The sequence below is a fragment of the Schistocerca nitens genome, chromosome 2 (assembly GCF_023898315.1).
Source record: "Schistocerca nitens isolate TAMUIC-IGC-003100 chromosome 2, iqSchNite1.1, whole genome shotgun sequence".
In the NCBI taxonomy this organism is placed as follows: domain Eukaryota; kingdom Metazoa; phylum Arthropoda; class Insecta; order Orthoptera; family Acrididae; genus Schistocerca; species Schistocerca nitens.
This window is the reverse complement of record NC_064615.1, coordinates 1,096,157,985-1,096,172,067: the sequence shown is the minus strand read 5'-3', so window position 1 is coordinate 1,096,172,067 and position 14,083 is coordinate 1,096,157,985. Positions and strand designations below refer to the sequence as shown.

Here is a 14,083-nt window from a genome sequence, read left to right as displayed (position 1 = left end):
ACACACTCCACTGTGAGTACCATCGTCCCCTTTGCGCTGACAACGCCCGCACTACGCTCTGAACCAGGTGTGGGTCACGTGGCTGGCGTGCACATTGTACGCGCGTCACGGGGTGTCGTCACATCCATCCATTCACGTCCAATCATATCCACTTCTCCTGACCATTTTTATTTGCCCCAACCTGTATTGTGTCTGCTTGCGGTCGTAGCTTGTTCCAATGAGGTTACTGATAGTGTTCTTTCTACTTTTTTGTCCCCTCATTTTAAGCTATTTGTTAAACGTCACACAATGACGAGGATTTACGACTAGACATTTGGGATGTGTGCTCTTGTTTATGTCTGCTCCACAGAAGGTGATATTAAGTTTTATGCTGGCGAGCTTCTTACTAAGATCGAAGCCCACGCCGCTGTTTTACTGGGATTGGGAGAGAAAGTTTATTGTTTATAATATCTATTTAGCATGTGTAGAGCCTCTGAGAGGGTTTCTGCTCCAGCTGAAAAAGATTTATTTACGTCAGTCCGCAAACATGGAACAAATATACATAGACCGTAAATTCAGGAAGAAAGAATGTACACGAAACTCAAAATAGCATTTTTTACCAAGGAAAAAGAGTGTATAATAAACTGCTTAAATATATTTAGGGGATAACGGAAACAAACTAATTTAAAAAGACAGTTAAAAGACGCCGGATACACAATATATTCCGTATTCTCCCCTCCTGTACAAACACCTCATTTATTATGGAGGGATGAATTATGTTTTAGGTAAGCAATTTGGAAAGTTGCCGTACATTCATAGTTTCGATATCAACTACTAGTATGCCTAAAGTGTGTACGACATGTGCAGTGTTCGGTGTTTGCAAATGAAGTAGAAATATCCTGTTTGTAAAACTGTATAAACAGGCTCGCCTTGTTTTCGGAAGGATGATTGTTCAAATCCCTATTCGACAATTCTAATTCACAATTATATTAATACCTTTAGCTGTTAACGGGCGTTGATCTATATCAACTGGGAGAGGTGAAAATCTGTGAGTGGACCGGGACTCGAACCCTGTATCTCGTGCTTACATGGTAGACGCTCTATCCATCTGAGCCACCGAGGGCACAGAGAATAGCGCGACTGCAGGGACTATCTCGCGAACGCCACCCGCGAGACCCACATTCTCACCTTGTATGTCCACACACTACATTCGTAGTGTCCCTACCCAACACACTCATTACTCGTGGAAGACATTCTTACCAAGTCCCGTAGGAGTTCGGGTAATATGTGTGCATCCGCGCAGAAGAAGAAGGTCGTGGCCGGTGTTCCCACAACTATATACTTATATGGATATGGTGTCTGTTCTGTCGGACATGTCCGAAAGAACAGACACCATTGATGACCTGCAGCCGTCTAGAGCGAAATTAGTGTTGGGGTGGGACACTACGAATGTAGTGTATGGACATACAAGGTGAGAATGTGGGTTTCGCCGGAGGTGTGCACCAGGTAGTCCCTGCAGTTGTGCTATCGTCTGTGCCCTCGGTGGCTCAGGTGGATAGAGCGTCTGCCATGCAAGCAGAAGATCCCGGGTTCGAGTCCCGGTCGGGGCACAGATTTTCACATGACCCCATTAACATAGATCAACGCCCGTTAACAGCTGAAAGTATTAATATAATTCTAATTTCGCTGTAGACGGCTGTAGGTCATCAATGGTGTCTGTTCTTTCGGACATGTCCGACAGAACAGACACCATATCCGTATAAGTATGTAATTCTAATTTAGGTTTTCCGTTATTTCTCTAAATCACTTCAGGTAAGTTTCTGATGGTCCCCATCTTCTTAACCATGCCAAACTTTCTTGTTAGTATGTTGTTGCCTGTATGTAGGGTGTTTGTTTTAACTTGAGACAAATAAATATCTCGAAAACAACCCATGGTTCCAAAAAAAAAAAAAAAAAACTTGCAGGTGAAAAAATATTAGTAAAGTGAATACTTGTCTGTGATAAAACTGACTACCTCCTACCTACCCCTCCTGGATGCGCGGAGTTAACGTCGCATTTTCAAGTGGGAAACCCTCTCCCCTCCCTATTTTTATTGCATAGTCAGATTCTACACCAAAAAAATACGTACCGTTTACTCAAACCATAGTTTTCCATTCGTGATAGATCGCAATGTAATTCTCAAATATCAGATGTGCCTGTTTTTGTATTTAAGAACCGATACGTTTGATTCTACATGTTATTTACCACGCAAATGTAAATCTTTGTGTTCTAACGGTTTATATTTATGGCTGAAATCTTCATTCGTGTAGGAAATTTGATTGTACAGTGCAATATGATCAGCCGTTTCAATGTCTGTTAGAAACTACGTTTAGCATGATCGAGGAACAACCACTTGGATGTAATAGTTTTCTGTTCCATATGGATGCTAGATATTGGTGACTCCCGCTGCCTCTCACAGCTTGGGCGCTCGATTTCGGTGAGTCCCCTTTGCCTCACACCACTGAAGTGCTTGAATGGGTGAATGCCCATACCACGTGCTACTGTCACTATCACTTCATGGACGTTTCACCTCATTGCAGCGGTTCTGGTTTGTATTCCGCTGTTAGCCGCGAGTTACGACAGTTGGGTGGAAACACACACCGAAACCGGTCACCCTGGTGGCGGGGTTAGAGGGCGGCCACCGAAATCAAGAATTCTCATTTTTTTGAGACTCACCACAATCAATTCTGTACGGAACAGAAAACTATCTTACCACACAAGTAGCTTATTTTCCGGAAATGTCCATGCCTAGCCATATTATTTGTACTATACATTCATATTTGCAACACTCCACGTTTGAGCATCATTGTCAACCATTACCACAAAGAGATTCACATTTACATCGTAAATGAAATGTGGAGTCAAATGCGTCGGTTCTTAATTGCAAAAACAGGCACGCTTGATATTTGTCGATTAGAGAGCAATCTGCCACGAATGGGAATATATTGATTGGAGTAAACCGTACGTATTTTTTGGGGTAGAATCCGAATAGGCAATAAAAATGGAGGGGGGGGCTACCATTTTAAAATATGAAGTACACTCCGCCCACGCAGGAGGAATGGTTAGGAGGTGGCCAGCTATAGCACAGGCAGATGTCGCCTTTACTAACATTAACTTTCCACCTACAATATTATCTTCGTACGATGCGTCATTTTCGAGATATTTACTTATCTCGAGTCAAAACAAACACCACACATCCATTCCCGAGGCAGGATTCGAACACGCTACCGTAGCGGTCGCGCGGTTCCTGACGGTAGCGCTCAGAACCGCTCGGCCACTCCGGCCGGCATACCGTGACACATACAACATCGTTGTAAAGGTGATCCACGGATGAATGAGACACTGACTACTGCTACTACTGCTACGAAGACGGTAAGTTTCCCACTATGTCTTCCTATAACAAAATTTAGACAAAAATTACTTCCCACTCTATAAAAAGTCCACGTATTACCAAAACTACGTACCCAAGAACTATTACCCAACTTAAACTCGCATGCTAAGCTTTGACTAAACAGAACCTAACCTTAATTTAATTGTAACTGGTCTGAATACAACTTGTCTTCACATTAAATGCGCAACTGAAGTAAAACAAATATCTGGGCCTACTCAAATTTCCACCTACCTCGCGTCTTGACAAAATTTTTGCAGACTGCTCGAAAGCATGACAGCAGACAGCAAGCAGGTAGCGGCTACGCTAAATTTCTGTTCTTAAATAAAATTTCCAAACAGTATTGAAACTGCCGCATACCACATGCTGTTTAATGATAAACCTTCTTTAAACAGAAGGAGGGGGAGAGTAACTATTCCTATGAAATGATATTCCAAGTTAGCGATTTAGAAATGAAATATGTATCCAAAAAGACAGACTGAAATTTCTGGTGATATTCACACGTAATATTGGTCTGAACAGTACTAGGCTTAACAGAGTGAATAATGATGTAAAAAGGGTATAATGTCAACAAAGAATTTCTATAAAAACCAAACAGCTTAATCAGTTGATGTGTAAATGCATGACTCAGAGAAGTGGGACGGTCTTTCTCTCAGCTCTTAGCAAGTGAACAAAGTTAACTAGCTGACAATAATCATTTCCACAAATTAGCTGCGCAGTGCAGCAGCCTTGCCTGAAACTTCTTCTCTTCAAGAAATAACATTATTCAAAATTTTTATTCTTTTCGCCTTTCAGTATATACAGCATATTCATCACTGCTGTCCTTTGCAGTAAATCTTTCTTTATCCAACAGATACAATCATAAGTCAACACAGCACTACTGCATCCGTCCATTACCTACCACACTTCAGCTAAGAATGTGCATGGGAAAAAAAAGTGTCACAACAAGACCAAAAGTTGGACAACAGTAACGTAACTTTCTCTGTGACGTGTATACCTATAAATTACAAAAATCAGAGTGACATGGCCACCTCACAATGCTACTACTACTACTACTACTACTACTACTACTACTATTGCATGCGTTGTCATTTCTGCCCCTCTTCATGGAGACGGCAGGGATTGTAAACCTGTATTTAATCACAGAACACCTGTCCAAATATGCCCGCAAGGCCGGGCTGTTGTTGTCCCTACCTTCTCTTGCCGGATGGACACTGCCGCGAAAGGCAATGTATTGCTTCGAGTCACGGTGCGGCACACAGTTTTAATCTGTCTGGAAATTTCAGCATCGGTGTTAGCCAGTTATTATCGTTGTCAGGTTATACGTCGGAAACTCGCTGGTTGTTCTAGTGGCGTTTTTGTTAGTCATATGAGAAAGACAGCAGTAAAGCGTTCAATGACACTCGACCGTCGATGGTTCGAAGTTTAAGGGACCTAACAAAGAGTTTTAATAATTGAGGGTTCTGTTCGATGAAAGGCTTACTGGTCATGATGAAATCAGATAAAAAGTCCAAATAAAACTATACGAATTTTAAGTAATGGTAATGTAGTTTCTTTAACATTCGTATTTCTTTTTAACAGAGAAGCCGGAACTATAACTATAAAGAAATTTGGTTTTACCTACTTAATTTTTTTTTTTACTTATTTCAACATTTCAAGCGAGCGGCACGTACAGTTTCTAAACAATACATACGAAATCTTCAGTTTCACCCACTTTTGCGTGCTGGACCAACATAGCCATCAGCACTTGTATTTTCCCCACAAATTTTAAAGACAAAGTCATGTCTTTTAAAGTTTGTAAACCATCCCTCACTAGCTGTGAAACATTCAGTGTCCAAAGTAACAGAGAATGACTTAGCGCTTTTTTAAGAATGTAAGCTCCGACAGTTGTGTTTTGTCCTCTACCATGAATGAGCCAATTCAGTAAACATTCTTCAAACGTGGGGACTCACACTGTCACATACGGTTGCTCCCTCCTTATGAGCACTCTTATCTTTCTTCTTCAGAACTGTCGGCAGCTTGGACTACGAATTTGCGAAATTTTTGTCTACAACCTTGTTTTTTCTCTCCATGTTCCAGGCCACAGCAACCTGTTTCCTGCCTTTCTCCTAAAAGTCAGAAACTTTTACTTTGTGGATTTCCACAACTGACCGATTCACTGAACTAAATTGTACACTGTTAAGAGAACAAAGAAGTATCGTAAAAAGTTGAAGACGAAGCAGTTAATCGAACGACTGTCGAAACAAGTCGAATTAACGAATATTACGTCGCCACTAACTTAGAATTATAGTGTTTGGTGGACAGTCTGGCATGACATTAGTTTTGAGTTATTGAATGTGCCAGACACACAGAATTTCTTACATTTTTCGAGATTTTTTTCCAGAAACATGACAACCAGATAGATTTATTATGAAATTCTATTCACTACAAGGGCACCGAGTACCCAATATTTCTGGGAGTACATATCAACGACATTTTTCTAAATGATTAACTTTCATTTATAATATTTTATGAACACTGACGGTGCCATAAAGATCTGTGATGTGATAAAGTAAAACATGCCGGTACTACTAGCTCACTTGGTAGGTAACACAGCTGTCTTAAAAGCAACAGAAATGAGATAAAACTCGGGTTCGGATGCACTTGGACGAACCCACAGACCCAGAGGTGTATCCTGACCGATTAACATGAAACGTATTGCCTATCATTAAGTAACGTAACTTTCATTACAGCAGGTAGAAATAGAAACATAATGGAGCGTGTTGTAAAACCCCATGTAATACAAACAAAGAGATTATTCGTTCACTATATTCATAGTATTAAATAAAAATTCTTATTACTGCTGACAGTTATTAAAAATTAAGCACGTTATAGTGATTGAGAGTCAGTATCAGTATGCATAGACCCATAGTTCTATCTGTTGTTTGAATGTATTTATAAAACCTCACAATACTCACCTTGACCTCTAGTGAAACTCGAGCATGTGGCGTATGTTCTGTGATGGAAGGTGCTGTTTATTTCACTGGTATCAGTAGATCACTTTGGGTACTGTGGAGGCCGAGTTCACTAACTCTGTTTTGGGTCGTAAAATTCCACAGATAGTTCTTTAGAAGCATGAGCTTCAAAAATAAGCGTCCAGTCGATGAAACAATAACGGGAATAGTTAAAACAGGTAAAATTTTGTGCATTAATCTGTAACGCTACATCTACGACTGAAATCTCTATTACTAATAGTTTTGTTGATCAACTATTGAGGTTATGAGGCTATTTCTTTTTTCAAAGCAGTTTTTGATCTGGGAATTTGCTAAATAAGTCCTCCTCATATTCATTTTGAAGAATGACTTCTGCATTATGAATACCTTCGTCGGAATCAGGATTAATATATTTTGGAAAAATAATTTTGAAGAAATTTTGAAGAAATGAGACAGCATTAATGTCATTAATAATTTATTTTTCAACTTCACAAGATAGGAAATTCTGAATTGAAGGGCTAAGGTAGTTTTGCGTAAGGGCCCATTTTGGTTTATTTATTAGATTGTAGTTTGCGGGAAGTTTGACGGTTGCTAAAAAGTTTTCAGCCTTTGATTTTCCTATTTTCTCTTTATGTCCCCGAAAAGCGATTCCGGTGTTAGCGTCTTATTCACAATAAGCGGAAGCACCTATTTTCACGCGTTCTCACTTATCCTTAGTTAAAAATACATACCGACGTCAACTTTATTTTTCGTAGACCGCGAATTGAATACAACGCATGCCTTGACACGTGCATATCGTTCCCTGTCAAACTATACTTTTGGTTAGCCATCTCCAATCTCAAACCACTTACTCCCAAGCTGAAGGATTTTGTCAAACAAAGAGCTTCTTAGTTTCATCATTTAATAATCTGCGTGATCATTTGAATAGTCTGCGATATTAGCAGGCCTAATTACATTTATGGCGATTTTTTACGTCTTCTTTTTCGGCTTGCTAATTGCTGTTTTAACTTTTCACTTCAGAATAGCACTCACTTGTGAAAAGGCAAACTTCTGTAACCGTTGTATTAAACTGAGCAAATGGTTCAAATGGCTCTGAGCACTATGCGACTTAACTTCTGAGGTCATCAGTCGCCTAGAACTTAGAACTAATTAAACCTAACAAACCTAAGGACATCACACACATCCATGTCCGAGGCAGGATTCGAATCTGCGACCGTAGCGGTCGCTCGGTTCCAGACTGTAGCGCCTAGAACCGCACGGCCACTCCGGCCGGCTTAAACTGAACAGACTGCCAGTTATTACACTAGTGTTGTCGAATAAAGATACGAAAAAAGTTAAATGTACAGAAAAATGTGCATTACACAGTCTCGGGTACGCTAAACACGAAGAATGGATAATTTTCTACCTGAATGTGATATTTTGCTGTACATTTTCATTGCTGTCATTGTTTTGTAATGACTAATCTGCGCCGCTCTTTTGTGAGGTCTGAGGAACATGCTACAATCAAAGTGGTCGAGAGACGGCAAGGACAAGCATTGTTTACTTACTGCGTGATAAACTCAATTTAGCGTTGACTGCTTCTACGGAAGAGTATTAGTCTGACAAATTCTATGCGATTGACTTTACTGTTTATCGTATACATATTTCTGTGTTTATATTTGTATATATTATAATTTTTTATTTAATTTTAAGTTACTTTCTGCGGGCCGCTAAAGTACCAAGTCGGCTCGTTATACCCCTACATACCTGCATAGGCCGTACGTTTCCGAGGTCTACTCGGTCTGGTATGAGTACAGGAGGCAACTTCGTATCATCTCAGTGACCACCCGTTCGCCCACACAAAGGCCTCTGTGACAGGCGATGGGCTGCAAGGGCTATCGCGCTAGAGGATTTGGATCATAAGGATAGGTTACTGTAACGGATATTGTCAAAATATGTAATCGTAATATTAATAGATTCTTTCGGTATCAAATTGTGTTTTCTTTTTCAGCTTTTAATTCACTAACAAAATGCCAGTTAGATCTGTATCAGGTGTTGTATACTTTAAACAACACACATTTGCAGTGACTGCAAAAGGTGATGTTGTTATCAATAAGTTACTAAAAGAAAATAACACATTCCTATAAATTAAAAAGAAAAGATCTTCATAAACCTGATAGTTTTAATTTACTGGAGAACGAACTATGCAAAGATTTATTTGTGAACAGAAGTACAAAATAATTCACTTTGTATACCAAATAATAATCATGACATAATAACTTTCAGTATAACACACTTTCCTTCTAAGGTCATTTGCACATATGAATTTGTTTATATACTGGGTAATATCAATCTTTTTAGTCATTTCTTTAGAAACCTGTTAAATTGCAAAATATTAAACGTCTTTTGTGTCATTTTTGACCGCGTTTCACTCATCTAAGTGCTGAAAACGACCGCTTATACGTACAAGGAATAACAGGCATAGTTAAAATCATCCGAACGAACTTCACAAACTGTGTGAGCATTCACGCATGGGACCACTGTTCCCTCTACTTAAAATATTTGCAATGTCTGACCAGCTGGCCATTTCATCTTTCTTCGTTCTGCACGCTTCAGGAAACATGTCCGTAAGCAATGTTAGCTTGTATTTATCAAAGTCAGTCTCCCAGACCTTCAGCATTCAGTCAGCACCAATTTGACCGATAGCAAAAGCTTCAAGTTGTGAAATAAGTTCCAGAACCTTTGAGTCAAATCTACGACATAGACAATCCAGAACCACATCAACTATTTAAAAAAAAAATATTTGCCGATACTTTTACTCAGACGTTTGATACGTATGAGGACCACTACCTTTGTCGTAGCGCCGTGGCATCAACCTTTTTCTAGCGATAATTCTTTCATCAATATTAAGAGCCTCCGCTTCCCTAATGATTTCATTCCACAACCCAAAAAATATATCTTTTTCTGAAGCTAAACTTGCATTTTCACCTATATTTTTATTTGTCAGTATGACAATCATTTCTTCTGAAAAGGGCAATGAAGTTGCTCAATCCTGCCGAAAACTGAAATTATGATTTTGAGACAAATACGAAATCTGAATTGTCAGAACTTCCATTAATTTCAAGAGAACGTCATAATCACTTTCCAACGACTTTACTGATTGTACCCTGGCACACCACCTTGTAGGACAGGATGGTCGCAAAGTCAGTCTGTGAACGTTTTTTACAATACCGTCTTCGTTGTCCTCTTGTAGCGATTGAAACACCGCCAGCCTCTTTCACGAAGAATCACCAGGAAGTCTCGCACATAACTAATACCTTGCACCGGATCTCGTACTACAAAATTCAAAGTATGCGCTGAACAAAGAACAAATAAGGCTCTCGGCTCCAGCTGAATAATCCTTCTTTGTAATCCTGTTAAATGTCCACTGACATGGCTCGCTCCATCATAACTTTGAAAACGACAGTATTTTATATCGAGGGCTAAACATCTTACGACAACCTAGACAACTTCGAACAATGTCCTAGAACATGTTCTTCATAGAAACCCGTTAAAATTTCTTCAACCGGTAAATTTTTATCTGCATATCTGAAACATATGGATAGTTGTTCCTTCACTGACATGCCGGGAGTCTCATCTACAATAAGAGAACAATATAGTGCTCCTTAATAGATTTCACAATGTTTTGCTGTACATCGCTGGATAATAACGAGACAATTTCATTCAATATATCGTGAGAAACCCACTCATAAGAAATACGCTGTAGCCAAGATTTCAAGCCAGGAGTATCTTCTGCTCTAAGCAGCAGCAACTGATGAATATTTCATGTTTCATCGGCGTGATCACGAATTGCTATTCCTTGCTTATTTAAAAACTGGAAGGACGTTATTATGTTTAAAAGCGCCTTGAGTGCAGTTTTCATATCTTCTAATTTATGTGTTGAGATAACGGATGACACATTGGTACCGTACCTTGTTTCGTAGTCAGTAGAGCGGTCACGGGCGGACGGTGAAGTGTACATTTTTCATGGACACTGAAACGTTCAATTCCACCTATGATGATGACGACAAACGTATGACGGATTTATCCATAGCGACTAGGAAATTGTCCGACTTCCATTGTATGTATAGAAGCAGTACTCAATATTGTAAACTGTGAAAATTTTTGCCCGGCGAAGAGCTTTTGCTCCACTCACCCCGCCAGTAGACTCTCTTCTTTATACACTCCTGGAAATTGAAATAAGAACACCGTGAATTCATTGTCCCAGGAAGGGGAAACTTTATTGACACATTCCTGGGGTCAGATACATCACATGATCACACTGACAGAACCACAGGCACATACACACAGGCAACAGAGCATGCACAATGTTGGCACTAGTACAGTGTATATCCACCTTTCGCAGCAATGCAGGCTGCTATTCTCCCATGGAGACGATCGTAGAGATGCTGGATGTAGTCCTGTGGAACGGCTTGCCATGCCATTTCCACCTGGCGCCTCAGTTGGACCAGCGTTCGTGCTGGACGTGCAGACCGCGTGAGACGACGCTTCATCCAGTCCCAAACATGCTCAATGGGGGACAGATCCGGAGATCTTGCTGGCCAGGGTAGTTGACTTACACCTTCTAGAGCACGTTGGGTGGCACGGGATACATGCGGACGTGCATTGTCCTGTTGGAACAGCAAGTTCCCTTGCCGGTCTAGGAATGGTAGAACGATGGGTTCGATGACGGTTTGGATGTACCGTGCACTATTCAGTGTCCGCTCGACGATCACCAGTGGTGTACGGCCAGTGTAGGAGATCGCTCCCCACACCATGATGCCGGGTGTTGGCCCTGCGTGCCTCGGTCGTATGCAGTCCTGATTGTGGCGCTCACCTGCACGGCGCCAAACACGCATATGACCATCATTGGCACCAAGGCAGAAGCGACTCTCATCGCTGAAGACGACACGTCTCCATTCGTCCCTCCATTCACGCCTGTCGCGACACCACTGGAGGTGGGCTGCACGATGTTGGGGCGTGAGCGGAAGACGGCCTAACGGTGTGCGGGACCGTAGCCCAGCTTCATGGAGACGGTTGCGAATGGTCCTCGCCGATGCCCCAGGAGCAACAGTGTCCCTAATTTGCTGGGAAGTGGCGGTGCGGTCCCCTACGGCACTGCGTAGGATCCTACGGTCTTGGCGTGCATCCGTGCGTCGCTGCGGTCCGGTACCAGGTCGACGGGCACGTGCACCTTCCGCCGACCACTGGCGACAACATCGATGTACTGTGGAGACCTCACGCCCCACGTGTTGAGCAATTCGGCGGTACGTCCACCCGGCCTCCCGCATGCCCACTATACGCCCTCGCTCAAAGTCCGTCAACTGCACATACGGTTCACGTCCACGCTGTCGCGGCATGCTACCAGTGTTAAAGACTGCGATGGAGCTCCGTATGCCACGGCAAACTGGCTGACACTGACGGCGGCGGTGCACAAATGCTGCGCAGCTAGCGCCATTCGACGGCCAACACCGCGGGTCCTGGTGTGTCCGCTGTGCCGTGCGTGTGATCATTGCTTGTACAGCCCTCTCGCAGTGTCCGGAGCAAGTATGGTGGGTCTGACACACCGGTGTCAATGTGTTCTTTTTTCCATTTCCAGGAGTGTATAAAGAACAGATCCATGTCCAGGCCATTCACTGTTATCTCAGTGAGCAGCCATTCACAAAACTGCAGGCGCTGAGACGCATCTGGTGGTTTTAGTGCATGAATGACGGACAATCGGCAGGGCTGCATGTGCAGGTCCAGGTGGAGTATTCGCACGCATCATCGGTGTACTTCGTCGGCTCTAGCGACAGGCGTCGCTGTTGATTTTACAGTACTCTGAAGAATTTTCCGCTGAACTGTAGCCACATTTTCTGGTGTGCAGGTACGTTTAGGATTGTTCTTTTGACTTTTCAAAACAATCATGTCTGAGGCTATTTTCGCACTAAGCGTTGCATGGAACTCTTTGCTGCCACTTTGACACCACTCAGTTTCCCAGAAAACAACTGACAACACCGTTTCCACGGCTTTGTTGTCACGTAACTTTCCTCAACGGACACGCGCTTCTCCACTGTGAGTGAGTGTGTTTTTTCAGTTTTATTAGGTCTCTCCACATTCGTTCCTTTTCATGTGTGTCAGGGCGCTGATGACCTCGATGTTGAGCGCCCATAAACCCCAACACACACACACACACACACTCCACTGTGAGTACCATCGTCCCCTTTGCGCTGACAACGCCCGCACTACGCTCTGAACCAGGTGTGGGTCACGTGGCTGGCGTGCACATTGTACGCGCGTCACGGGGTGTCGTCACATCCATCCATTCACGTCCAATCATATCCACTTCTCCTGACCATTTTTATTTGCCCCAACCTGTATTGTGTCTGCTTGCGGTCGTAGCTTGTTCCAATGAGGTTACTGATAGTGTTCTTTCTACTTTTTTGTCCCCTCATTTTAAGCTATTTGTTAAACGTCACACAATGACGAGGATTTACGACTAGACATTTGGGATGTGTGCTCTTGTTTATGTCTGCTCCACAGAAGGTGATATTAAGTTTTATGCTGGCGAGCTTCTTACTAAGATCGAAGCCCACGCCGCTGTTTTACTGGGATTGGGAGAGAAAGTTTATTGTTTATAATATCTATTTAGCATGTGTAGAGCCTCTGAGAGGGTTTCTGCTCCAGCTGAAAAAGATTTATTTACGTCAGTCCGCAAACATGGAACAAATATACATAGACCGTAAATTCAGGAAGAAAGAATGTACACGAAACTCAAAATAGCATTTTTTACCAAGGAAAAAGAGTGTATAATAAACTGCTTAAATATATTTAGGGGATAACGGAAACAAACTAATTTAAAAAGACAGTTAAAAGACGCCGGATACACAATATATTCCGTATTCTCCCCTCCTGTACAAACACCTCATTTATTATGGAGGGATGAATTATGTTTTAGGTAAGCAATTTGGAAAGTTGCCGTACATTCATAGTTTCGATATCAACTACTAGTATGCCTAAAGTGTGTACGACATGTGCAGTGTTCGGTGTTTGCAAATGAAGTAGAAATATCCTGTTTGTAAAACTGTATAAACAGGCTCGCCTTGTTTTCGGAAGGATGATTGTTCAAATCCCTATTCGACAATTCTAATTCACAATTATATTAATACCTTTAGCTGTTAACGGGCGTTGATCTATATCAACTGGGAGAGGTGAAAATCTGTGAGTGGACCGGGACTCGAACCCTGTATCTCGTGCTTACATGGTAGACGCTCTATCCATCTGAGCCACCGAGGGCACAGAGAATAGCGCGACTGCAGGGACTATCTCGCGAACGCCACCCGCGAGACCCACATTCTCACCTTGTATGTCCACACACTACATTCGTAGTGTCCCTACCCAACACACTCATTACTCGTGGAAGACATTCTTACCAAGTCCCGTAGGAGTTCGGGTAATATGTGTGCATCCGCGCAGAAGAAGAAGGTCGTGGCCGGTGTTCCCACAACTATATACTTATATGGATATGGTGTCTGTTCTGTCGGACATGTCCGAAAGAACAGACACCATTGATGACCTGCAGCCGTCTAGAGCGAAATTAGTGTTGGGGTGGGACACTACGAATGTAGTGTATGGACATACAAGGTGAGAATGTGGGTTTCGCCGGAGGTGTGCACCAGGTAGTCCCTGCAGTTGTGCTATCGTCTGT

The 14,083-nt window shown here is 42.2% G+C and overlaps 1 non-coding gene across 1 annotated transcript; it reads left to right on the top strand.

Annotated features, from left to right (window-relative positions):
* Positions 1–1,514: 1,514 nt before the first annotated feature.
* Positions 1,515–1,589, top strand: Trnaa-ugc (transfer RNA alanine (anticodon UGC)). The gene has a single exon. It is a non-coding gene; the product is annotated as a tRNA-Ala (tRNA).
* Positions 1,590–14,083: the final 12,494 nt, after the last annotated feature.